Genomic DNA, 24,452 nt, shown 5'->3' with positions numbered 1-24,452 from the left:
AGTTCCACCGGGAGACCGTCACATCCGGGAGATTTGTTTTTTGGACTGTGGAAAACCACATCTTCCAGTTCATCTTCCGTTACATCGGTGACGAGTTCGGCTACATCCGCAGGGCGAAGCCTGTGCGTTAAGCTGCTCCGGAACTCTGCAAGGGCTTCGTCGTCGGTAGGTTTATTGGACATCAAGTCAGTGTAATAAGTTTGAACGGCGTCTCTGATATCGTGTTGCCGAGTTAGAATCGTGCCGTCTTCGGATTGTAGTTCAGTTAAGATCTTTGTCCGTGCTCGTTTAGTTTCACGTATCAGGTGATAAATGGATGGCTGTTCGCCTTTTGCCATAGTCGAAACCCGACCTCTAATTTTGTAACCTTCCATCTGTTTTCGTTTCAAAAGTAATATTTTTGCTTGCAGTCTTTTAATGCGGGGGTAGTTGTCAATCACAGTGGCATCAAGAGTATATAAGTCTCGAAGACATTGATAATAAAACTCCATCGTTCTCTTAAACCACCAGTTCTTATTCCGGGAATATTGTATCATGGATTTACGAATTTTCGGTTTAGCGCATTCGAGCCACCATTGCAATGCCGAGCCGTACGTACTGAATTTGGCTTCACTTTCATTCCACGCTCGAGTGAAGGCTTCTCTGCATTCAGGATCGTCTAAATGTGCAACATTTAGTTTCCATAGTCCTTTGCCTCGGTAGGTTTCCTGTTTCCCCAAATTCAGCGTGCAAATATAAGCCGCATGGTCGGAGAAACTGGTTGGCCAGACCTCAGTTTGTAAAATTCGCTGTCTGAGAGTGTCCGATACGTAAATGCGGTCCAATCTACTCGCTGAATGATTCGTGACGTGAGTAAAACCAGGTGTTGTACCAAACTTGTGCTCCCACGTATCGACTAAACGTAAATCCTTGACGATCTGTTCTAATTCAATCGATTTATTGAAATGCGGCGTCTGATCTTTGGCGTTAAGTACACAGTTAAAATCTCCCGCCAATATTAGGTGGTCATATTGTGTTGCAAAAAGCGGAAGTATTTCTTCCTTGAAAAAGTCCGCTCGGCGTCGCCTATTAGTTGAGCCGGATGGTGCATACAGATTTAGGAGTCTAACATTATTGATAGTCACGCCAATTCCCCTACAACTTATGAGTCGTTCTACATTCTGGACGATAATTCCTTCTTTCGTGAGAATAGCGGTGCCTAAATCGGAACCGTGTCCCGGATTGGCCGTCACATTATAACCGGGAATGTGGTTCAAAGCAATGTCGGCGACCTCCTGAAGCAAGAGGATATCAATGTCGGCGGCGTATAAGAGGTCTACGATGTTGTCGAGTTTGAGGGAACTGCGGATTTTATTTATATTTAATGTACCAATTTTATACGCCTGCTGATCAGTCATTCACGCTCTTACGAGAGTAAGAAGGAATCGGCGCCGTTTTAAAAGAAGTCAGAGTCCTCTTCTTTGTTTGCCTGCCGTGGATCCAGTAACTTATCATCATGTGCCGGTTCTACTGCCGTAGAAGGCTGTTCGGGAAATCGGGAAGTGACTGGAATATCAGTTGCATCAGCGTCCATGTGTTCGACCTCTGGTTCCGCCGCCCAGTCTATAGTGCTGGGGTTCTTGGACGCAAGAGGATGATGTTGTCGTTGTTCTTTTAAACAATGATCAACATCGTCACTGCACATGGGAGACACCTGGCCGGTAGCATCGCGAGAGGGCTCAGTTAGCGTGATTGCACGATCTTCATCCCGCAGGTGTGCAGAAGTTAGCGCCTGTTGTCGGGAGGATTCTGGTGATTTTGCACTGACTTTGTCCATGATTTGCTGCACCTTTCCCCGCAACGACGCCGCCGCCTCTTCCGCACCCTGGCGGGCGATTCTGCGTTTCTTGTTCTTCCGCGGGGATTTAGCAGGTGGACAACGCTCATCGGAATCCGAGATTTCATGGTGGGGTTGTGGGGAACGACATTCAGCAGTCACAGTCCTGACCTGCGTCTCTGAGGAGGTGGAATTTTGTTCTGTTGACAGAGTCGGGGACTGCGCTACGGAATCAACCACGTCACTCACACTCAGGTGTTGCTCTTGTCGCTCAGAAATGTCAACAAGTTGCTCGGCCGTTGGAGGAAGGGTTGGTTGGGGGCGAATGTCTACTTCGGTATCCATGGGCAGTTGGTCGGTCGGTTGGTCGCGAGCCACCGAAGCGTAAGTGGTGGACAAAATAGTCATCTCCGCGGACTTCACCGGTTCACCTGTCGGCAGCTGCACAACACGTCTTTGAATACATTCAGAACGAATATGACCTGGAGAATTGCAAGCTGCACACGTTCGTGGTTGACCATCATAAATGACGATACCTCGATAACCGCAAACGTTAATGTAAGACGGAATATGTCGTAATAAGTCCACCTTCAACTGCCTGACACCGTTCAAAACCGGATATTTGTGAGCACCGGACCATTTTTCTGCAAAATTACTGAGGACCTTCCCAAAGGGTGCAATAACAAGATTGATCGCATCTGTAGGAACTTCAAAGGGTAGCTCAAAAATTCGAATTGTTCGAATACCAAGTCCCACATGATCGACAGTAACTGCGCCAATATTTCCATCACTGTGTTTAAACTTAAGCTTACCACCGGTATTATTGACAACTCGTTCGCATAACTCAGGGTTTTTCAGCTTCAAGTACATCACACTACTCACAATTGACAAGTGAAAACCAACAGTATCTTCAAACGGAACTTGAACAACTTCCTCTAACCAATCCTCAATTTCGAAAGATTTAGGTCGAGCAAAACGTCGATCAAAGGTAAATTTCAGAGTGTCCTTTCTACTAAGTTGAGCCATTACTGCATTTTCGAACGTTGACAGAATATCTAACTACTGCGAAGCGCCGGCGAAAACGCACAGACTTACACAGCGGATGTAAACAAAGCCAGCCGCAGAGCGAAGCACAGCACGACGAACCGCTCGCCACCGCCGCTGCAGGCAGACTGGTCCATTAGGCCACAGAGGCTGGCTGGAGCGGTGTTGGCGGTGTGCTTGCTAAAATGAACACTTGCGAAGTTTACCCTTCCTGGTGCGCTCCCCTACGTCTGCAGAGAGTCAGGACGTCGCATGAGCCTTTCTTGTGTTCATGTACATACTCAGATGTATCGAAGTCCATGCACCTACTTTCTGCTGGCAATTCTTATACCTGCCGCCTTAGGCTGTAGCGTATCTGAACTCCAAGTCCTGCACACAAGACAGTTGACTGACTATTCATATGTGTCATACTGTTTAGCAACAAGTAATTTTAAAATAGCGTTTCCTTTCGCAGCGCCATCGCGCTTCGAAACATTTTCGCAGCTAAGAATTCGATTGATAATGGCCGTAGTTTCGTTTCAGCTAGTCAGTAAGTGCATATTTTCATATCTTCGTGATATCTGGGATACCTGTAAACACTCAGGAAGGCCAACTTTCTCAACTATTACATCTGTACGTGGTGAGAGAGATTTTGCCCCAGTGAGTAAAACGTGTACCTCTGGTGGGACTCGAACCCACAATCCCCGGTTTAGGAGACCGATGCCTTATCCATTAGGCCACAGAGGCTGGCTGGAGCGGTGTTGGCGGTGTGCTTGCTAAAATGAACACTTGCGAAGTTTACCCTTCCTGGTGCGCTCCCCTACGTCTGCAGAGAGTCAGGACGTCGCATGAGCCTTTCTTGTGTTCATGTACATACTCAGATGTATCGAAGTCCATGCACCTACTTTCTGCTGGCAATTCTTATACCTGCCGCCTTAGGCTGTAGCGTATCTGAACTCCAAGTCCTGCACACAAGACAGTTGACTGACTATTCATATGTGTCATACTGTTTAGCAACAAGTAATTTTAAAATAGCGTTTCCTTTCGCAGCGCCATCGCGCTTCGAAACATTTTCGCAGCTAAGAATTCGATTGATAATGGCCGTAGTTTCGTTTCAGCTAGTCAGTAAGTGCATATTTTCATATCTTCGTGATATCTGGGATACCTGTAAACACTCAGGAAGGCCAACTTTCTCAACTATTACATCTGTACGTGGTGAGAGAGATTTTGCCCCAGTGAGTAAAACGTGTACCTCTGGTGGGACTCGAACCCACAATCCCCGGTTTAGGAGACCGATGCCTTATCCATTAGGCCACAGAGGCTGGCTGGAGCGGTGTTGGCGGTGTGCTTGCTAAAATGAACACTTGCGAAGTTTACCCTTCCTGGTGCGCTCCCCTACGTCTGCAGAGAGTCAGGACGTCGCATGAGCCTTTCTTGTGTTCATGTACATACTCAGATGTATCGAAGTCCATGCACCTACTTTCTGCTGGCAATTCTTATACCTGCCGCCTTAGGCTGTAGCGTATCTGAACTCCAAGTCCTGCACACAAGACAGTTGACTGACTATTCATATGTGTCATACTGTTTAGCAACAAGTAATTTTAAAATAGCGTTTCCTTTCGCAGCGCCATCGCGCTTCGAAACATTTTCGCAGCTAAGAATTCGATTGATAATGGCCGTAGTTTCGTTTCAGCTAGTCAGTAAGTGCATATTTTCATATCTTCGTGATATCTGGGATACCTGTAAACACTCAGGAAGGCCAACTTTCTCAACTATTACATCTGTACGTGGTGAGAGAGATTTTGCCCCAGTGAGTAAAACGTGTACCTCTGGTGGGACTCGAACCCACAATCCCCGGTTTAGGAGACCGATGCCTTATCCATTAGGCCACAGAGGCTGGCTGGAGCGGTGTTGGCGGTGTGCTTGCTAAAATGAACACTTGCGAAGTTTACCCTTCCTGGTGCGCTCCCCTACGTCTGCAGAGAGTCAGGACGTCGCATGAGCCTTTCTTGTGTTCATGTACATACTCAGATGTATCGAAGTCCATGCACCTACTTTCTGCTGGCAATTCTTATACCTGCCGCCTTAGGCTGTAGCGTATCTGAACTCCAAGTCCTGCACACAAGACAGTTGACTGACTATTCATATGTGTCATACTGTTTAGCAACAAGTAATTTTAAAATAGCGTTTCCTTTCGCAGCGCCATCGCGCTTCGAAACATTTTCGCAGCTAAGAATTCGATTGATAATGGCCGTAGTTTCGTTTCAGCTAGTCAGTAAGTGCATATTTTCATATCTTCGTGATATCTGGGATACCTGTAAACACTCAGGAAGGCCAACTTTCTCAACTATTACATCTGTACGTGGTGAGAGAGATTTTGCCCCAGTGAGTAAAACGTGTACCTCTGGTGGGACTCGAACCCACAATCCCCGGTTTAGGAGACCGATGCCTTATCCATTAGGCCACAGAGGCTGGCTGGAGCGGTGTTGGCGGTGTGCTTGCTAAAATGAACACTTGCGAAGTTTACCCTTCCTGGTGCGCTCCCCTACGTCTGCAGAGAGTCAGGACGTCGCATGAGCCTTTCTTGTGTTCATGTACATACTCAGATGTATCGAAGTCCATGCACCTACTTTCTGCTGGCAATTCTTATACCTGCCGCCTTAGGCTGTAGCGTATCTGAACTCCAAGTCCTGCACACAAGACAGTTGACTGACTATTCATATGTGTCATACTGTTTAGCAACAAGTAATTTTAAAATAGCGTTTCCTTTCGCAGCGCCATCGCGCTTCGAAACATTTTCGCAGCTAAGAATTCGATTGATAATGGCCGTAGTTTCGTTTCAGCTAGTCAGTAAGTGCATATTTTCATATCTTCGTGATATCTGGGATACCTGTAAACACTCAGGAAGGCCAACTTTCTCAACTATTACATCTGTACGTGGTGAGAGAGATTTTGCCCCAGTGAGTAAAACGTGTACCTCTGGTGGGACTCGAACCCACAATCCCCAGTTTAGGAGACCGATGCCTTATCCATTAGGCCACAGAGGCTGGCTGGAGCGGTGTTGGCGGTGTGCTTGCTAAAATGAACACTTGCGAAGTTTACCCTTCCTGGTGCGCTCCCCTACGTCTGCAGAGAGTCAGGACGTCGCATGAGCCTTTCTTGTGTTCATGTACATACTCAGATGTATCGAAGTCCATGCACCTACTTTCTGCTGGCAATTCTTATACCTGCCGCCTTAGGCTGTAGCGTATCTGAACTCCAAGTCCTGCACACAAGACAGTTGACTGACTATTCATATGTGTCATACTGTTTAGCAACAAGTAATTTTAAAATAGCGTTTCCTTTCGCAGCGCCATCGCGCTTCGAAACATTTTCGCAGCTAAGAATTCGATTGATAATGGCCGTAGTTTCGTTTCAGCTAGTCAGTAAGTGCATATTTTCATATCTTCGTGATATCTGGGATACCTGTAAACACTCAGGAAGGCCAACTTTCTCAACTATTACATCTGTACGTGGTGAGAGAGATTTTGCCCCAGTGAGTAAAACGTGTACCTCTGGTGGGACTCGAACCCACAATCCCCGGTTTAGGAGACCGATGCCTTATCCATTAGGCCACAGAGGCTGGCTGGAGCGGTGTTGGCGGTGTGCTTGCTAAAATGAACACTTGCGAAGTTTACCCTTCCTGGTGCGCTCCCCTACGTCTGCAGAGAGTCAGGACGTCGCATGAGCCTTTCTTGTGTTCATGTACATACTCAGATGTATCGAAGTCCATGCACCTACTTTCTGCTGGCAATTCTTATACCTGCCGCCTTAGGCTGTAGCGTATCTGAACTCCAAGTCCTGCACACAAGACAGTTGACTGACTATTCATATGTGTCATACTGTTTAGCAACAAGTAATTTTAAAATAGCGTTTCCTTTCGCAGCGCCATCGCGCTTCGAAACATTTTCGCAGCTAAGAATTCGATTGATAATGGCCGTAGTTTCGTTTCAGCTAGTCAGTAAGTGCATATTTTCATATCTTCGTGATATCTGGGATACCTGTAAACACTCAGGAAGGCCAACTTTCTCAACTATTACATCTGTACGTGGTGAGAGAGATTTTGCCCCAGTGAGTAAAACGTGTACCTCTGGTGGGACTCGAACCCACAATCCCCGGTTTAGGAGACCGATGCCTTATCCATTAGGCCACAGAGGCTGGCTGGAGCGGTGTTGGCGGTGTGCTTGCTAAAATGAACACTTGCGAAGTTTACCCTTCCTGGTGCGCTCCCCTACGTCTGCAGAGAGTCAGGACGTCGCATGAGCCTTTCTTGTGTTCATGTACATACTCAGATGTATCGAAGTCCATGCACCTACTTTCTGATGGCAATTCTTATACCTGCCGCCTTAGGCTGTAGCGTATCTGAACTCCAAGTCCTGCACACAAGACAGTTGACTGACTATTCATATGTGTCATACTGTTTAGCAACAAGTAATTTTAAAATAGCGTTTCCTTTCGCAGCGCCATCGCGCTTCGAAACATTTTCGCAGCTAAGAATTCGATTGATAATGGCCGTAGTTTCGTTTCAGCTAGTCAGTAAGTGCATATTTTCATATCTTCGTGATATCTGGGATACCTGTAAACACTCAGGAAGGCCAACTTTCTCAACTATTACATCTGTACGTGGTGAGAGAGATTTTGCCCCAGTGAGTAAAACGTGTACCTCTGGTGGGACTCGAACCCACAATCCCCGGTTTAGGAGACCGATGCCTTATCCATTAGGCCACAGAGGCTGGCTGGAGCGGTGTTGGCGGTGTGCTTGCTAAAATGAACACTTGCGAAGTTTACCCTTCCTGGTGCGCTCCCCTACGTCTGCAGAGAGTCAGGACGTCGCATGAGCCTTTCTTGTGTTCATGTACATACTCAGATGTATCGAAGTCCATGCACCTACTTTCTGCTGGCAATTCTTATACCTGCCGCCTTAGGCTGTAGCGTATCTGAACTCCAAGTCCTGCACACAAGACAGTTGACTGACTATTCATATGTGTCATACTGTTTAGCAACAAGTAATTTTAAAATAGCGTTTCCTTTCGCAGCGCCATCGCGCTTCGAAACATTTTCGCAGCTAAGAATTCGATTGATAATGGCCGTAGTTTCGTTTCAGCTAGTCAGTAAGTGCATATTTTCATATCTTCGTGATATCTGGGATACCTGTAAACACTCAGGAAGGCCAACTTTCTCAACTATTACATCTGTACGTGGTGAGAGAGATTTTGCCCCAGTGAGTAAAACGTGTACCTCTGGTGGGACTCGAACCCACAATCCCCGGTTTAGGAGACCGATGCCTTATCCATTAGGCCACAGAGGCTGGCTGGAGCGGTGTTGGCGGTGTGCTTGCTAAACTGAACACTTGCGAAGTTTACCCTTCCTGGTGCGCTCCCCTACGTCTGCAGAGAGTCAGGACGTCGCATGAGCCCTTCTTGTGTTCATGTACATACTCAGATGTATCGAAGTCCATGCACCTACTTTCTGCTGGCAATTCTTATACCTGCCGCCTTAGGCTGTAGCGTATCTGAACTCCAAGTCCTGCACACAAGACAGTTGACTGACTATTCATATGTGTCATACTGTTTAGCAACAAGTAATTTTAAAATAGCGTTTCCTTTCGCAGCGCCATCGCGCTTCGAAACATTTTCGCAGCTAAGAATTCGATTGATAATGGCCGTAGTTTCGTTTCAGCTAGTCAGTAAGTGCATATTTTCATATCTTCGTGATATCTGGGATACCTGTAAACACTCAGGAAGGCCAACTTTCTCAACTATTACATCTGTACGTGGTGAGAGAGATTTTGCCCCAGTGAGTAAAACGTGTACCTCTGGTGGGACTCGAACCCACAATCCCCGGTTTAGGAGACCGATGCCTTATCCATTAGGCCACAGAGGCTGGCTGGAGCGGTGTTGGCGGTGTGCTTGCTAAAATGAACACTTGCGAAGTTTACCCTTCCTGGTGCGCTCCCCTACGTCTGCAGAGAGTCAGGACGTCGCATGAGCCTTTCTTGTGTTCATGTACATACTCAGATGTATCGAAGTCCATGCACCTACTTTCTGCTGGCAATTCTTATACCTGCCGCCTTAGGCTGTAGCGTATCTGAACTCCAAGTCCTGCACACAAGACAGTTGACTGACTATTCATATGTGTCATACTGTTTAGCAACAAGTAATTTTAAAATAGCGTTTCCTTTCGCAGCGCCATCGCGCTTCGAAACAATTTCGCAGCTAAGAATTCGATTGATAATGGCCGTAGTTTCGTTTCAGCTAGTCAGTAAGTGCATATTTTCATATCTTCGTGATATCTGGGATACCTGTAAACACTCAGGAAGGCCAACTTTCTCAACTATTACATCTGTACGTGGTGAGAGAGATTTTGCCCCAGTGAGTAAAACGTGTACCTCTGGTGGGACTCGAACCCACAATCCCCGGTTTAGGAGACCGATGCCTTATCCATTAGGCCACAGAGGCTGGCTGGAGCGGTGTTGGCGGTGTGCTTGCTAAAATGAACACTTGCGAAGTTTACCCTTCCTGGTGCGCTCCCCTACGTCTGCAGAGAGTCAGGACGTCGCATGAGCCTTTCTTGTGTTCATGTACATACTCAGATGTATCGAAGTCCATGCACCTACTTTCTGCTGGCAATTCTTATACCTGCCGCCTTAGGCTGTAGCGTATCTGAACTCCAAGTCCTGCACACAAGACAGTTGACTGACTATTCATATGTGTCATACTGTTTAGCAACAAGTAATTTTAAAATAGCGTTTCCTTTCGCAGCGCCATCGCGCTTCGAAACATTTTCGCAGCTAAGAATTCGATTGATAATGGCCGTAGTTTCGTTTCAGCTAGTCAGTAAGTGCATATTTTCATATCTTCGTGATATCTGGGATACCTGTAAACACTCAGGAAGGCCAACTTTCTCAACTATTACATCTGTACGTGGTGAGAGAGATTTTGCCCCAGTGAGTAAAACGTGTACCTCTGGTGGGACTCGAACCCACAATCCCCGGTTTAGGAGACCGATGCCTTATCCATTAGGCCACAGAGGCTGGCTGGAGCGGTGTTGGCGGTGTGCTTGCTAAAATGAACACTTGCGAAGTTTACCCTTCCTGGTGCGCTCCCCTACGTCTGCAGAGAGTCAGGACGTCGCATGAGCCTTTCTTGTGTTCATGTACATACTCAGATGTATCGAAGTCCATGCACCTACTTTCTGCTGGCAATTCTTATACCTGCCGCCTTAGGCTGTAGCGTATCTGAACTCCAAGTCCTGCACACAAGACAGTTGACTGACTATTCATATGTGTCATACTGTTTAGCAACAAGTAATTTTAAAATAGCGTTTCCTTTCGCAGCGCCATCGCGCTTCGAAACATTTTCGCAGCTAAGAATTCGATTGATAATGGCCGTAGTTTCGTTTCAGCTAGTCAGTAAGTGCATATTTTCATATCTTCGTGATATCTGGGATACCTGTAAACACTCAGGAAGGCCAACTTTCTCAACTATTACATCTGTACGTGGTGAGAGAGATTTTGCCCCAGTGAGTAAAACGTGTACCTCTGGTGGGACTCGAACCCACAATCCCCGGTTTAGGAGACCGATGCCTTATCCATTTTTTTTTTTTTTTTTTTTTTTTTTTTTTTTTTTTTTTTTTTGGGCCTCCCTTCTCCCCACACAGCCCATCCATTCGCTCTCGTTTTATGCCTTCTTCGGCGAGCTTCTATGCTATATCGACTGATTTTTTTTTTAAATTTACTGTGACAGTTAGGGAAATGAAATGATGTTTGGCTTCTTCGCCATGTGAGGCTTCTCCTCTGTAGAACTGAAAATTGAAAAATTAAGGCTTCTTGGGAATTAATAAATTGTCACTCTTGATTCATACTGAAAAAAAATTAAACAAAAATAGAAAGATTGTAACTGAGGAACACGTGCAAGAAGCTTCCACTGCATTGTGTGCAACGAAACCACCTTCCGATATTACCGAGATCCTGGAAAATCATCATAGATGAAAGTAGTTGCTGGAGATATGGGGTTCATCCAGCAGTAAGTGTGAAGCCGCAGTGCCGTTTCGGGGTTCTGTCCGAGGCCTTCACGGCTACCGTAGCGGCCCTGGGGCACACGAAGTCCCCACCGTACTTCACCCTCAATAGCGATCCCCTACTTTGGCCTGTGACTACATTTTTCGTAGACGAGGGCTATTAAGATGTTTATCCAATCCCTTGTCTCTGAAACAGAATGTGTAACATGTTACCAAAAGTTTTTTTGTGGTCCCTGCGCGTACATATCTGATAATATTTTGCTCGTTCGTATAATTCGTATTCTAAAACACGGTCATTGCCGTGTTCAGATATAACGTAATGTACATAATTGCCAAACAACCACAACACAGCATTGGTTTTCTGGACAGGGAAGAAAACACCATCGGGGAAGAGTAATTTTTCAACATTGATCTCAGTACTAACAGTTCTGGTTATAAAGGCTACCCGCCGTTGGAGTCCCCTCCATATTTCGGCGTATCCGCCACAGAGAAAGCGGTGGATCAATGTGTCAACTGCGTCACATCGGGTGCACACAATCGTGTCACTAAGACCAATGGAGTGCAACTTTTCGTTAGTGGAAACTACGTTATTAACAACTCGGTACCAGGTTGCCTGAATGTCGGAAGACAGTTCACGATTACTAATATTTTTCCAAATTCTTTTCCAGTCTTTGTCGGGATATCTGCACTCCATTTTGTTGACATGTTCTTCCGTTGTTAAGAGTTCCATTAATTTCCTGCAATTCCTTGATTGTGGATTCGTGACAATACTGTCCATGTAGCTAATCTCTAAAAAGAACTGGCGAATATATTTCAATTTATAATTAATTCCGCCTATATTTATGGGTGGACGTAAATTTTCTGGCTGTAGGAGTCGATACAGCCTGGCTGTAATACTATGTGGATGTTTTTCTATAATTTGTAGGGTCCTCTTTATATATAACGCCGTAGTCTTCCGCCATATATCTGTTAAACCTAGGCCACCTTCAGCGGAAGGTAACGTAACTGTACCGACTGCTACTCTAAAAATATTCCCTGTCCATATAAATCGGCAAATGATACTCATTATACGTTTGGCAATGGGTTTCGAAACTGGCAATATTTGACCTATATATATAGCTTTTGATAAAATGGAACAATTAATTATTCTGATTCGTTGTTTAATGTTCAGATGTCTGGTCTGATTGAGTATTGTGGCTCCTCTGATTATATCCAGTACTTTCTTCCAATTGTAGGTCATGGTCTGAAGCGGACATCGGTAAAAGGTGACACCCAGAGCGGTGTGACGATCGACGGAGCGTGCCCATTCCAAACGGACATCTTGAAGACCTTTAAAATTTAAAAACGAACTCTTCACCTCGTTAACCCTAGCGCCTGTAGCTTCACAAAAGATCTGAATATTCGTAGTTAATTTCTCTAAATCTTCGTTACTACGAATAACCACTCCAACGTCATCAGCATATGCATTGGTGACGTTGTTAACGCCAGATATCGTGATGCCCTCAAGATCGACATCGAGTCTCCTTAGTAAAGGCTCCAGTGCAACAACATACAGGAGCATTGACAAAGGACTTCCCTGCGGGACGCCGTTGCGAATTTCAATGGGTGGAGTGAAATGCCCATTTACAGACACTTGTGTTTGGATGCCTTCAACAATGTTAATTAAAACTTGCACAAAATGTTGACTAAAACCCACATAGGTCAACGTTCTGAACAAAAATAAGTGGTTGACCCTGTCAAAAGCCTTTGAGAAGTCGATAAAGGCAAGGCCTCCTGGTGAGGATGACGTTGCAAAAATTGCAGAGACATCCCTATATTCACAAACAGTTTTAAAAATATTCCGCCCCGAGAGACAGGTTTGGTGGTCACCTATGATCTTCTCCATTAGAGGTCTCAGTCTTTCCTTCAGTACACGTGCAATTATTTTATAATCCGAGTTCATCAAACATATTGGTCTCAATTGATTGAGATCTTTAACTGTCGCGTTCCTTCCCTTTGGTATTAGCACAGTTACGCTTTCTTTGAACTCGCGTGGAACAGTAACACCTTGCAACACTTCATTTATCACTTCTGTGAATTGATTACCGATGAGAGGCCAAAATTTACAATAAAACTCTACAGGCAAGCCATCAGGCCCTGGGGACTTACGGGTAGGCGAATATTTAAGTATATCAAACACCTCCTCACATGTGATCGCAGTGGTAAGGGACACATTGTCCTCGTCATTGATAACGTTGTCGATACCTGTAGTTCGTAGCAAATCGTTCGCACAGTCTAGATTATACCGGGTATCAGTATATAACGTACGATAAAATCCATAAACTGCATTTAAAATGTCAGAGTGTTCCGTCAGCACCCGGTTATCGCCCACTCTAAGACAAGCAATAAACGCTCGTCTTCTATTTCTTTCATGTTCGAGTAAGTGGTACAGCGATGCGTTTTCGTCCTCCACCGTTGTCGGGACACGAGATTTAATTTTTAAACCCTCCAGCTGTTGTCGCTTGAGACTTATGAGGTGAGCCTTGATCTTCTTTATTTCAATGAAAACCTCATCAGTCATCTGCTGAGCTGATAGTTCCCTTAAGCATGTATAGTAAAATTCAACGGTATTGCGAGACCACATCGCTCGCTCCCTCCCGTAAGCTATTAGGGATGATCTCAATTTCTTTTTAGCACATGAGGTCCACCACGCAAGGCGAGAGCTGTATTTATGGCGCATACGTAGAGCAGCCTGCCATACCTCCGCTACTGTTCTTGATAGGGCACCCTCGAACAACATATGGGTATTCAGCTTCCATAAGGGGCGACCCCAATACGTTCCTTGCTTCTGAAACCGAATGCTGCATTTCACTGCGAGATGGTCCGAAAAGGTAGTGGGAATTACTTCGATACTACTGATTTTATTTTCCAGGTTTGCTGTGACGTATATTCTGTCTATTCTGCTTTGCGAGCGACTACTGATGTACGTAAATTTGACTAACGTGGGGTATTTGCTTTCCCACACGTCTGTCCACTTCATGTTTGTCACCAAAGCCGCCAGTTCCCTGGAGAAGTTAAAATTTGGTCGCTGATCCTTTTTGTGAAGTACACAATTAAAGTCACCACCGATTAAAGCTTCCGCCGGATTCCCCTTAAGTAAATAGACCATATCGTTCTTAAAAAAATTAGCCCTATCATCTCTAGCGTTGTTACCAGAGGGGACATATACATTTAAAACAGTAGTAGTAAAAATTTTACAACTGATGCCCCTCCCATTTTCTAACAGACAGATATCCTTCACATCAATACCATCTTTGACAAGGATCGCAGTCCCACATGTGGCTTCCGGTGCAATATTTAAAATCTCTTGAAAACCTGGGACATAAAAGTTGTGGACATTAAATTCCTGTAGGAGGGCTATATCAGTATCCGACTGGTAAAGGAAATCTTTTAAAGAAGCGACTTTCGTTTCACTGCGAATCCGATTTATATTGATCGTGGTCACATTATATGTCAGTTCCGTTGGCATAGGTGCAGGTAAAAGAAATTGGCTAATGAAGTATACCCCATGCAGAGTCACGTCTGTACCATTCCATTCTGTCTGTCAGAAAGAAAAATAGACATTAAAAAAAAAAAAATTTAAATGCCACTAGCATGTGTCAGGTCCATCTCCATTCCGTGGTCGGTGCGATCTTCTTGGGCATCGGCCCAATCAAGTCCTTTTCCTGAGACAGTTCGGTCTAAATCCATAGTAGTGCCGGTCTGCAAACCTGCGACGCCAAGCGGTGCGCGAGGTTGTTGTTGAAGATCATCTGCATCGGCACGACTCATCTCCGCTTCAGTACACTCGTTAACTCGTGCTACTGGGCATTGTTCTCGTAGTCGTTCATTATCCCTTAAATGTTTTAACTTTTCCCGCAATGCAGGAGCTAAACTCTCTGCTGCTTTGTGTGCCAATCTCCTCTTCTTGCCTTTCTTCGAAGATCTCTTCGGCGATCTAGCAGGAGATGAAGTTTGCGACCTGTCAGGAGAAGTACCGGATGATACGTCTGACGTCGCCTGTTCCTTTTTTCGGACAAAAGTCCGCGTATCGCATTCCACAACGGCAGAAGGAGGCGCATCTTTTTCCATGGCTCCCACTGGTAGCAACCCAGTCTCCAATTCTACACTATCGCTCGTTGTAGTTTCCTTGACGCAAGTGTCTTCTGTGGGCGCCAACGTGAAACCAATGTCCAGATTGCTATCTTCGTTCATAGTTCCCGCAGAGTGGATGCCTGGAGCGTCCACTCCTCGGAAGCTAGTGGCAATATCCTCACGTTGGTGGGAATCCTGACGACGCAAGGAAACCTCCGTTGCGGGTATTTGGGGATCTTCGGCCGAGTCCGCGGAAGAACGAGCAACCACAGTGGGAGAGTTGGAAAAAGTTGGCGTCGGCATAGATTCGAGGGGCGCGGAGCTGATCGGCAGACCATCCGCAAATCTAGAGCTGGAAGCCGGAGTATCATCGACAACCGCCCGCGAGGCAGCAGGCTCCCCGCGCACAGGCGGCACCGACTCGCCTCGGCTGCGGAAGTCAGCAGCGGCAGCGTATGACAACTTCATACCAACAACAGGGCCGGAACTCTGCATCTCGTCACGCGGTAACTGCGGGACACGCCTCCGTGAACATTCTGCACGAATATGTTCCGTGGAATTGCATAAAGCGCAAGTCCGCGGTTGCCCATCATAGATAATCAAAGCACGATACCCACAAATATTAAGATAAGAGGGGACATGCTTCTGTAATTCAATCTTAATTTGCCGTACGCCGTTCAAGACAGGAAACATATGAGCTTCAGACCACCTTTCTGCCACATTGGAAATAATTCTGCCATAAGGCCGAAGGGCAACATTAAGTTCTTCGGGCGGAATTTCAAAAGGGAGCTCAAACACTCTGATCGTACGAATCCCGTACCCAGCATGACTAACAGCAACGTCACTCACATTCCCATCAGAATGATTAAACTTCACGCTACCTCCGCAACGATCCACAATGGAACTACATAATTCTGGACTTTTCATCTTCAGATACACAGCATTTGTCACAAACGAGAGATAAACTCCGACAACATCATCACCGTTAATCAATACTTTTTCGATAAACCATGCTTTAATTTCAAATGCTTTAGGTCGAACGAAATTTCGATCGAAAGTAAACTTGATTGTGTCTTTCCTCAAATAATTCGACCTATTCATTCTAGAACTTCATGAATACAAGTGCAACACGAATAGCGGCTTAGCAGCACCACTAACCTCAAACGCAGCGACTCAGCCTGTGCTTACTACAGCCAGACGTCCAGCTCCGCCACACGTCCGTCCCGCTCGGCGGCTGACTCGCAACTATCCATTAGGCCACAGAGGCTGGCTGGAGCGGTGTTGGCGGTGTGCTTGCTAAAATGAACACTTGCGAAGTTTACCCTTCCTGGTGCGCTCCCCTACGTCTGCAGAGAGTCAGGACGTCGCATGAGCCTTTCTTGTGTTCATGTACATACTCAGATGTATCGAAGTCCATGCACCTACTTTCTGCTGGCAATTCTTATACCTGCCGCCTTAGGCTGTAGCGTATCTGAACTCCAAGTCCTGCACACAAGACAGTTGACTGACTATTCATATGTGTCATACTGTTTAGCAACAAGTAATTTTAAAATAGCGTTTCCTTTCGCAGCGCCATCGCGCTTCGAAACATTTTCGCAGCTAAGAATTCGATTGATAATGGCCGTAGTTTCGTTTCAGCTAGTCAGTAAGTGCATATTTTCATATCTTCGTGATATCTGGGATACCTGTAAACACTCAGGAAGGCCAACTTTCTCAACTATTACATCTGTACGTGGTGAGAGAGATTTTGCCCCAGTGAGTAAAACGTGTACCTCTGGTGGGACTCAAACCCACAATCCCCGGTTTAGGAGACCGATGCCTTATCCATTAGGCCACAGAGGCTGGCTGGAGCGGTGTTGGCGGTGTGCTTGCTAAAATGAACACTTGCGAAGTTTACCCTTCCTGGTGCGCTCCCCTACGTCTGCAGAGAGTCAGGACGTCGCATGAGCCTTTCTTGTGTTCATGTACATACTCAGATGTATCGAAGTCCATGCACCTACTTTCTGCTGGCAATTCTTATACCTGCCGCCTTAGGCTGTAGCGTATCTGAACTCCAAGTCCTGCACACAAGACAGTTGACTGACTATTCATATGTGTCATACTGTTTAGCAACAAGTAATTTTAAAATAGCGTTTCCTTTCGCAGCGCCATCGCGCTTCGAAACATTTTCGCAGCTAAGAATTCGATTGATAATGGCCGTAGTTTCGTTTCAGCTAGTCAGTAAGTGCATATTTTCATATCTTCGTGATATCTGGGATACCTGTAAACACTCAGGAAGGCCAACTTTCTCAACTATTACATCTGTACGTGGTGAGAGAGATTTTGCCCCAGTGAGTAAAACGTGTACCTCTGGTGGGACTCGAACCCACAATCCCCGGTTTAGGAGACCGATGCCTTATCCATTAGGCCACAGAGGCTGGCTGGAGCGGTGTTGGCGGTGTGCTTGCTAAAATGAACACTTGCGAAGTTTACCCTTCCTGGTGCGCTCCCCTACGTCTGCAGAGAGTCAGGACGTCGCATGAGCCTTTCTTGTGTTCATGTACATACTCAGATGTATCGAAGTCCATGCACCTACTTTCTGCTGGCAATTCTTATACCTGCCGCCTTAGGCTGTAGCGTATCTGAACTCCAAGTCCTGCACACAAGACAGTTGACTGACTATTCATATGTGTCATACTGTTTAGCAACAAGTAATTTTAAAATAGCGTTTCCTTTCGCAGCGCCATCGCGCTTCGAAACATTTTCGCAGCTAAGAATTCGATTGATAATGGCCGTAGTTTCGTTTCAGCTAGTCAGTAAGTGCATATTTTCATATCTTCGTGATATCTGGGATACCTGTAAACACTCAGGAAGGCCAACTTTCTCAACTATTACATCTGTACGTGGTGAGAGAGATTTTGCCCCAGTGAGTAAAACGTGTACCTCTGGTGGGACTCGAACCCACTATCCCCGGTTTAGGAGACCGATGCCTTATCCATTAGGCCACAGAGGCTGGCTGGAGCGGTGTTGGCGGTGTGCTTGCTAAAATGAACACTTGCGAAGTTTACCCTTCCTGGTGCGCTCCCCTACGTCTGCAGAGAGTCAGGACGTCGCATGAGCCTTTCTTGTGTTCATGTACATACTCAGATGTATCGAAGTCCATGCACCTACTTTCTGCTGGCAATTCTTATACCTGCCGCCTTAGGCTGTAGCGTATCTGAACTCCAAGTCCTGCACACAAGACAGTTGACTGACTATTCATATGTGTCATACTGTTTAGCAACAAGTAATTTTAAAATAGCGTTTCCTTTCGCAGCGCCATCGCGCTTCGAAACATTTTCGCAGCTAAGAATTCGATTGATAATGGCCGTAGTTTCGTTTCAGCTAGTCAGTAAGTGCATATTTTCATATCTTCGTGATATCTGGGATACCTGTAAACACTCAGGAAGGCCAACTTTCTCAACTATTACATCTGTACGTGGTGAGAGAGATTTTGCCCCAGTGAGTAAAACGTGTACCTCTGGTGGGACTCGAACCCACAATCCCCGGTTTAGGAGACCGATGCCTTATCCATTAGGCCACAGAGGCTGGCTGGAGCGGTGTTGGCGGTGTGCTTGCTAAAATGAACACTTGCGAAGTTTACCCTTCCTGGTGCGCTCCCCTACGTCTGCAGAGAGTCAGGACGTCGCATGAGCCTTTCTTGTGTTCATGTACATACTCAGATGTATCGAAGTCCATGCACCTACTTTCTGCTGGCAATTCTTATACCTGCCGCCTTAGGCTGTAGCGTATCTGAACTCCAAGTCCTGCACACAAGACAGTTGACTGACTATTCATATGTGTCATACTGTTTAGCAACAAGTAATTTTAAAATAGCGTTTCCTTTCGCAGCGCCATCGCGCTTCGAAACATTTTCGCAGCTAAGAATTCGATTGATAATGGCCGTAGTTTCGTTTCAGCTAGTCAGTAAGTGCATATTTTCATATCTTCGTGATATCTGGGATACCTGTAAACACTCAGGAAGGCCAACTTTCTCAACTATTACATCTGTACGTGGTGAGAGAGATTTTGCCCCAGTGAGTAAAACGTGTACCTCTGGTGGGACTCGAACCCACAATCCCCGGTTTAGGAGACCGATGCCTTATCCATTAGGCCACAGAGGCTGGCTGGAGCGGTGTTGGCGGTGTGCTTGCTAAAATGAACACTTGCGAAGTTTACCCTTCCTGGTGCGCTCCCCTACGTCTGCAGAGAGTCAGGACGTCGCATGAGCCTTTCTTGTGTTCATGTACATACTCAGATGTATCGAAGTCCATGCACCTACTTTCTGCTGGCAATTCTTATACCTGCCGCCTTAGGCTGTAGCGTATCTGAACTCCAAGTCCTGCACACAAGACAGTTGACTGACTATTCATATGTGTCATACTGTTTAGCAACAAGTAATTTTAAAATAGCGTTTCCTTTCGCAGCGCCATCGCGCTTCGAAACATTTTCGCAGCTAAGAATTCGATTGATAATGGCCGTAGTTTCGTTTCAGCTAGTCAGTAAGTGCATATTTTCATATCTTCGTGATATCTGGGATACCTGTAAACACTCAGGAAGGCCAACTTTCTCAACTATTACATCTGTACGTGGTGAGAGAGATTTTGCCCCAGTGAGTAAAACGTGTACCTCTGGTGGGACTCGAACCCACAATCCCCGGTTTAGGAGACCGATGCCTTATCCATTAGGCCACAGAGGCTGGCTGGAGCGGTGTTGGCGGTGTGCTTGCTAAAATGAACACTTGCGAAGTTTACCCTTCCTGGTGCGCTCCCCTACGTCTGCAGAGAGTCAGGACGTCGCATGAGCCTTTCTTGTGTTCATGTACATACTCAGATGTATCGAAGTCCATGCACCTACTTTCTGCTGGCAATTCTTATACCTGCCGCCTTAGGCTGTAGCGTATCTGAACTCCAAGTCCTGCACACAAGACAGTTGACTGACTATTCATATGTGTCATACTGTTTAGCAACAAGTAATTTTAAAATAGCGTTTCCTTTCGCAGCGCCATCGCGCTTCGAAACATTTTCGCAGCTAAGAATTCGATTGATAATGGCCGTAGTTTCGTTTCAGCTAGTCAGTAAGTGCATATTTTCATATCTTCGTGATATCTGGGATACCTGTAAACACTCAGGAAGGCCAACTTTCTCAACTATTACATCTGTACGTGGTGAGAGAGATTTTGCCCCAGTGAGTAAAACGTGTACCTCTGGTGGGACTCGAACCCACAATCCCCGGTTTAGGAGACCGATGCCTTATCCATTAGGCCACAGAGGCTGGCTGGAGCGGTGTTGGCGGTGTGCTTGCTAAAATGAACACTTGCGAAGTTTACCCTTCCTGGTGCGCTCCCCTACGTCTGCAGAGAGTCAGGACGTCGCATGAGCCTTTCTTGTGTTCATGTACATACTCAGATGTATCGAAGTCCATGCACCTACTTTCTGCTGGCAATTCTTATACCTGCCGCCTTAGGCTGTAGCGTATCTGAACTCCAAGTCCTGCACACAAGACAGTTGACTGACTATTCATATGTGTCATACTGTTTAGCAACAAGTAATTTTAAAATAGCGTTTCCTTTCGCAGCGCCATCGCGCTTCGAAACATTTTCGCAGCTAAGAATTCGATTGATAATGGCCGTAGTTTCGTTTCAGCTAGTCAGTAAGTGCATATTTTCATATCTTCGTGATATCTGGGATACCTGTAAACACTCAGGAAGGCCAACTTTCTCAACTATTACATCTGTACGTGGTGAGAGAGATTTTGCCCCAGTGAGTAAAACGTGTACCTCTGGTGGGACTCGAACCCACAATCCCCGGTTTAGGAGACCGATGCCTTATCCATTAGGCCACAGAGGCTGGCTGGAGCGGTGTTGGCGGTGTGCTTGCTAAAATGAACACTTGCGAAGTTTACCCTTCCTGGTGCGCTCCCCTACGTCTGCAGAGAGTCAGGACGTCGCATGAGCCTTTCTTGTGTTCATGTACATACTCAGATGTATCGAAGTCCATGCACCTACTTTCTGCTGGCAATTCTTATACCTGCCGCCTTAGGCTGTAGCGTATCTGAACTCCAAGTCCTGCACACAAGACAGTTGACTGACTATTCATATGTGTCATACTGTTTAGCAACAAGTAATTTTAAAATAGCGTTTCCTTTCGCAGCGCCATCGCGCTTCGAAACATTTTCGCAGCTAAGAATTCGATTGATAATGGCCGTAGTTTCGTTTCAGCTAGTCAGTAAGTGCATATTTTCATATCTTCGTGATATCTGGGATACCTGTAAACACTCAGGAAGGCCAACTTTCTCAACTATTACATCTGTACGTGGTGAGAGAGATTTTGCCCCAGTGAGTAAAACGTGTACCTCTGGTGGGACTCGAACCCACTATCCCCGGTTTAGGAGACCGATGCCTTATCCATTAGGCCACAGAGGCTGGCTGGAGCGGTGTTGGCGGTGTGCTTGCTAAAATGAACACTTGCGAAGTTTACCCTTCCTGGTGCGCTCCCCTACGTCTGCAGAGAGTCAGGACGTCGCATGAGCCTTTCTTGTGTTCATGTACATACTCAGATGTATCGAAGTCCATGCACCTACTTTCTGCTGGCAATTCTTATACCTGCCGCCTTAGGCTGTAGCGTATCTGAACTCCAAGTCCTGCACACAAGACAGTTGACTGACTATTCATATGTGTCATACTGTTTAGCAACAAGTAATTTTAAAATAGCGTTTCCTTTCGCAGCGCCATCGCGCTTCGAAACATTTTCGCAGCTAAGAATTCGATTGATAATGGCCGTAGTTTCGTTTCAGCTAGTCAGTAAGTGCATATTTTCATATCTTCGTGATATCTGGGATACCTGTAAACACTCAGGAAGGCCAACTTTCTCAACTATTACATCTGTACGTGGTGAGAGAGATTTTGCCCCAGTGAGTAAAACGTGTACCTCTGGTGGGACTCGAACCCACAATCCCCGGTTTAGGAGACCGATGCCTTATCCATTAGGCCACAGAGGCTGGCTGGAGCGGTGTTGGCGGTGTGCTTGCTAAAATGAACACTTGCGAAGTTTACCCTTCCTGGTGCGCTCCCCTACGTCTGCAGAGAGTCAGGACGTCGCATGAGCCTTTCTTGTGTTCATGTACATACTCAGATGTATCGAAGTCCATGCACCTACTTTCTGCTGGCAATTCTTATACCTGCCGCCTTAGGCTGTAGCGTATCTGAACTCCAAGTCCTGCACACAAGACAGTTGACTGACTATTCATATGTGTCATACTGTTTAGCAACAAGTAATTTTAAAATAGCGTTTCCTTTCGCAGCGCCATCGCGCTTCGAAACATTTTCGCAGCTAAGAATTCGATTGATAATGGCCGTAGTTTCGTTTCAGCTAGTCAGTAAGTGCATATTTTCATATCTTCGTGATATCTGGGATACCTGTAAACACTCAGGAAGGCCAACTTTCTCAACTATTACATCTGTACGTGGTGAGAGAGATTTTGCCCCAGTGAGTAAAACGTGTACCTCTGGTGGTACTCGAACCCACAATCCCCGGTTTAGGATACCGATGCCTTATCCATTAGGCCACAGAGGCTGGCTGGAGCGGTGTTGGCGGTGTGCTTGCTAAAATGAACACTTGCGAAGTTTACCCTTCCTGGTGCGCTCCCCTACGTCTGCAGAGAGTCAGGACGTCGCATGAGCCTTTCTTGTGTTCATGTACATACTCAGATGTATCGAAGTCCATGCACCTACTTTCTGCTGGCAATTCTTATACCTGCCGCCTTAGGCTGTAGCGTATCTGAACTCCAAGTCCTGCACACAAGACAGTTGACTGACTATTCATATGTGTCATACTGTTTAGCAACAAGTAATTTTAAAATAGCGTTTCCTTTCGCAGCGCCATCGCGCTTCGAAACATTTTCGCAGCTAAGAATTCGATTGATAATGGCCGTAGTTTCGTTTCAGCTAGTCAGTAAGTGCATATTTTCATATCTTCGTGATATCTGGGATACCTGTAAACACTCAGGAAGGCCAACTTTCTCAACTATTACATCTGTACGTGGTGAGAGAGATTTTGCCCCAGTGAGTAAAACGTGTACCTGTGGTGGGACTCGAACCCACAATCCCCGGTTTAGGATACCGATGCCTTATCCATTAGGCCACAGAGGCTGGCTGGAGCGGTGTTGGCGGTGTGCTTGCTAAAATGAACACTTGCGAAGTTTACCCTTCCTGGTGCGCTCCCCTACGTCTGCAGAGAGTCAGGACGTCGCATGAGCCTTTCTTGTGTTCATGTACATACTCAGATGTATCGAAGTCCATGCACCTACTTTCTGCTGGCAATTCTTATACCTGCCGCCTTAGGCTGTAGCGTATCTGAACTCCAAGTCCTGCACACAAGACAGTTGACTGACTATTCATATGTGTCATACTGTTTAGCAACAAGTAATTTTAAAATAGCGTTTCCTTTCGCAGCGCCATCGCGCTTCGAAACATTTTCGCAGCTAAGAATTCGATTGATAATGGCCGTAGTTTCGTTTCAGCTAGTCAGTAAGTGCATATTTTCATATCTTCGTGATATCTGGGATACCTGTAAACACTCAGGAAGGCCAACTTTCTCAACTATTACATCTGTACGTGGTGAGAGAGATTTTGCCCCAGTGAGTAAAACGTGTACCTCTGGTGGGACTCGAACCCACAATCCCCGGTTTAGGAGACCGATGCCTTATCCATTAGGCCACAGAGGCTGGCTGGAGCGGTGTTGGCGGTGTGCTTGCTAAAATGAACACTTGCGAAGTTTACCCTTCCTGGTGCGCTCCCCTACGTCTGCAGAGAGTCAGGACGTCGCATGAGCCTTTCTTGTGTTCATGTACATACTCAGATGTATCGAAGTCCATGCACCTACTTTCTGCTGGCAATTCTTATACCTGCCGCCTTAGGCTGTAGCGTATCTGAACTCCAAGTCCTGCACACAAGACAGTTGACTGACTATTCATATGTGTCATACTGTTTAGCAACAAGTAATTTTAAAATAGCGTTTCCTTTCGCAGCGCCATCGCGCTTCGAAACATTTTCGCAGCTAAGAATTCGATTGATAATGGCCGTAGTTTCGTTTCAGCTAGTCAGTAAGTGCATATTTTCATATCTTCGTGATATCTGGGATACCTGTAAACACTCAGGAAGGCCAACATTCTCAACTATTACATCTGTACGTGGTGAGAGAGATTTTGCCCCAGTGAGTAAAACGTGTACCTCTGGTGGGACTCGAACCCACAATCCCCGGTTTAGGAGACCGATGCCTTATCCATTAGGCCACAGAGGCTGGCTGGAGCGGTGTTGGCGGTGTGCTTGCTAAAATGAACACTTGCGAAGTTTACCCTTCCTGGTGCGCTCCCCTACGTCTGCAGAGAGTCAGGACGTCGCATGAGCCTTTCTTGTGTTCATGTA

The 24,452-nt window shown here is 46.1% G+C and overlaps 24 non-coding genes across 24 annotated transcripts; all 24 read right to left on the bottom strand.

The window, feature by feature from the left end:
* Nucleotides 1–3,513: 3,513 nt before the first annotated feature.
* Nucleotides 3,514–3,586, bottom strand: Trnar-ccu (transfer RNA arginine (anticodon CCU)). The gene has a single exon. It is a non-coding gene; the product is annotated as a tRNA-Arg (tRNA).
* Nucleotides 3,587–4,088: 502 nt separating this feature from the next.
* Nucleotides 4,089–4,161, bottom strand: Trnar-ccu (transfer RNA arginine (anticodon CCU)). The gene has a single exon. It is a non-coding gene; the product is annotated as a tRNA-Arg (tRNA).
* Nucleotides 4,162–4,663: 502 nt separating this feature from the next.
* Nucleotides 4,664–4,736, bottom strand: Trnar-ccu (transfer RNA arginine (anticodon CCU)). Its single transcript has one exon. It is a non-coding gene; the product is annotated as a tRNA-Arg (tRNA).
* Nucleotides 4,737–5,238: 502 nt separating this feature from the next.
* Nucleotides 5,239–5,311, bottom strand: Trnar-ccu (transfer RNA arginine (anticodon CCU)). Its single transcript has one exon. It is a non-coding gene; the product is annotated as a tRNA-Arg (tRNA).
* A 502-nt stretch (nt 5,312–5,813) lies between these two features.
* Nucleotides 5,814–5,886, bottom strand: Trnar-ccu (transfer RNA arginine (anticodon CCU)). The gene has a single exon. It is a non-coding gene; the product is annotated as a tRNA-Arg (tRNA).
* A 502-nt stretch (nt 5,887–6,388) lies between these two features.
* On the bottom strand, nt 6,389–6,461 carry Trnar-ccu (transfer RNA arginine (anticodon CCU)). Its single transcript has one exon. It is a non-coding gene; the product is annotated as a tRNA-Arg (tRNA).
* Nucleotides 6,462–6,963: 502 nt separating this feature from the next.
* On the bottom strand, nt 6,964–7,036 carry Trnar-ccu (transfer RNA arginine (anticodon CCU)). Its single transcript has one exon. It is a non-coding gene; the product is annotated as a tRNA-Arg (tRNA).
* A 502-nt stretch (nt 7,037–7,538) lies between these two features.
* On the bottom strand, nt 7,539–7,611 carry Trnar-ccu (transfer RNA arginine (anticodon CCU)). Its single transcript has one exon. It is a non-coding gene; the product is annotated as a tRNA-Arg (tRNA).
* A 502-nt stretch (nt 7,612–8,113) lies between these two features.
* Nucleotides 8,114–8,186, bottom strand: Trnar-ccu (transfer RNA arginine (anticodon CCU)). Its single transcript has one exon. It is a non-coding gene; the product is annotated as a tRNA-Arg (tRNA).
* Nucleotides 8,187–8,688: 502 nt separating this feature from the next.
* Nucleotides 8,689–8,761, bottom strand: Trnar-ccu (transfer RNA arginine (anticodon CCU)). The gene has a single exon. It is a non-coding gene; the product is annotated as a tRNA-Arg (tRNA).
* A 502-nt stretch (nt 8,762–9,263) lies between these two features.
* Nucleotides 9,264–9,336, bottom strand: Trnar-ccu (transfer RNA arginine (anticodon CCU)). The gene has a single exon. It is a non-coding gene; the product is annotated as a tRNA-Arg (tRNA).
* A 502-nt stretch (nt 9,337–9,838) lies between these two features.
* On the bottom strand, nt 9,839–9,911 carry Trnar-ccu (transfer RNA arginine (anticodon CCU)). The gene has a single exon. It is a non-coding gene; the product is annotated as a tRNA-Arg (tRNA).
* Nucleotides 9,912–16,779: 6,868 nt separating this feature from the next.
* On the bottom strand, nt 16,780–16,852 carry Trnar-ccu (transfer RNA arginine (anticodon CCU)). Its single transcript has one exon. It is a non-coding gene; the product is annotated as a tRNA-Arg (tRNA).
* A 502-nt stretch (nt 16,853–17,354) lies between these two features.
* On the bottom strand, nt 17,355–17,427 carry Trnar-ccu (transfer RNA arginine (anticodon CCU)). Its single transcript has one exon. It is a non-coding gene; the product is annotated as a tRNA-Arg (tRNA).
* A 502-nt stretch (nt 17,428–17,929) lies between these two features.
* On the bottom strand, nt 17,930–18,002 carry Trnar-ccu (transfer RNA arginine (anticodon CCU)). The gene has a single exon. It is a non-coding gene; the product is annotated as a tRNA-Arg (tRNA).
* A 502-nt stretch (nt 18,003–18,504) lies between these two features.
* Trnar-ccu (transfer RNA arginine (anticodon CCU)) lies at nt 18,505–18,577 on the bottom strand. The gene has a single exon. It is a non-coding gene; the product is annotated as a tRNA-Arg (tRNA).
* A 502-nt stretch (nt 18,578–19,079) lies between these two features.
* Nucleotides 19,080–19,152, bottom strand: Trnar-ccu (transfer RNA arginine (anticodon CCU)). Its single transcript has one exon. It is a non-coding gene; the product is annotated as a tRNA-Arg (tRNA).
* Nucleotides 19,153–19,654: 502 nt separating this feature from the next.
* Nucleotides 19,655–19,727, bottom strand: Trnar-ccu (transfer RNA arginine (anticodon CCU)). Its single transcript has one exon. It is a non-coding gene; the product is annotated as a tRNA-Arg (tRNA).
* Nucleotides 19,728–20,229: 502 nt separating this feature from the next.
* Nucleotides 20,230–20,302, bottom strand: Trnar-ccu (transfer RNA arginine (anticodon CCU)). Its single transcript has one exon. It is a non-coding gene; the product is annotated as a tRNA-Arg (tRNA).
* A 502-nt stretch (nt 20,303–20,804) lies between these two features.
* On the bottom strand, nt 20,805–20,877 carry Trnar-ccu (transfer RNA arginine (anticodon CCU)). Its single transcript has one exon. It is a non-coding gene; the product is annotated as a tRNA-Arg (tRNA).
* Nucleotides 20,878–21,379: 502 nt separating this feature from the next.
* Trnar-ccu (transfer RNA arginine (anticodon CCU)) lies at nt 21,380–21,452 on the bottom strand. Its single transcript has one exon. It is a non-coding gene; the product is annotated as a tRNA-Arg (tRNA).
* A 502-nt stretch (nt 21,453–21,954) lies between these two features.
* On the bottom strand, nt 21,955–22,027 carry Trnar-ccu (transfer RNA arginine (anticodon CCU)). The gene has a single exon. It is a non-coding gene; the product is annotated as a tRNA-Arg (tRNA).
* A 1,652-nt stretch (nt 22,028–23,679) lies between these two features.
* Nucleotides 23,680–23,752, bottom strand: Trnar-ccu (transfer RNA arginine (anticodon CCU)). The gene has a single exon. It is a non-coding gene; the product is annotated as a tRNA-Arg (tRNA).
* A 502-nt stretch (nt 23,753–24,254) lies between these two features.
* Trnar-ccu (transfer RNA arginine (anticodon CCU)) lies at nt 24,255–24,327 on the bottom strand. Its single transcript has one exon. It is a non-coding gene; the product is annotated as a tRNA-Arg (tRNA).
* Between the last annotated feature and the right edge of the window lie 125 nt (nt 24,328–24,452).

Source organism: Schistocerca gregaria, chromosome 1 (genome assembly GCF_023897955.1).
Source record: "Schistocerca gregaria isolate iqSchGreg1 chromosome 1, iqSchGreg1.2, whole genome shotgun sequence".
In the NCBI taxonomy this organism is placed as follows: Eukaryota; Metazoa; Arthropoda; class Insecta; order Orthoptera; family Acrididae; genus Schistocerca; species Schistocerca gregaria.
The sequence above is the reverse complement of the archived record's forward strand: the minus strand, read 5'-3'. Positions and strand labels throughout refer to the sequence as shown.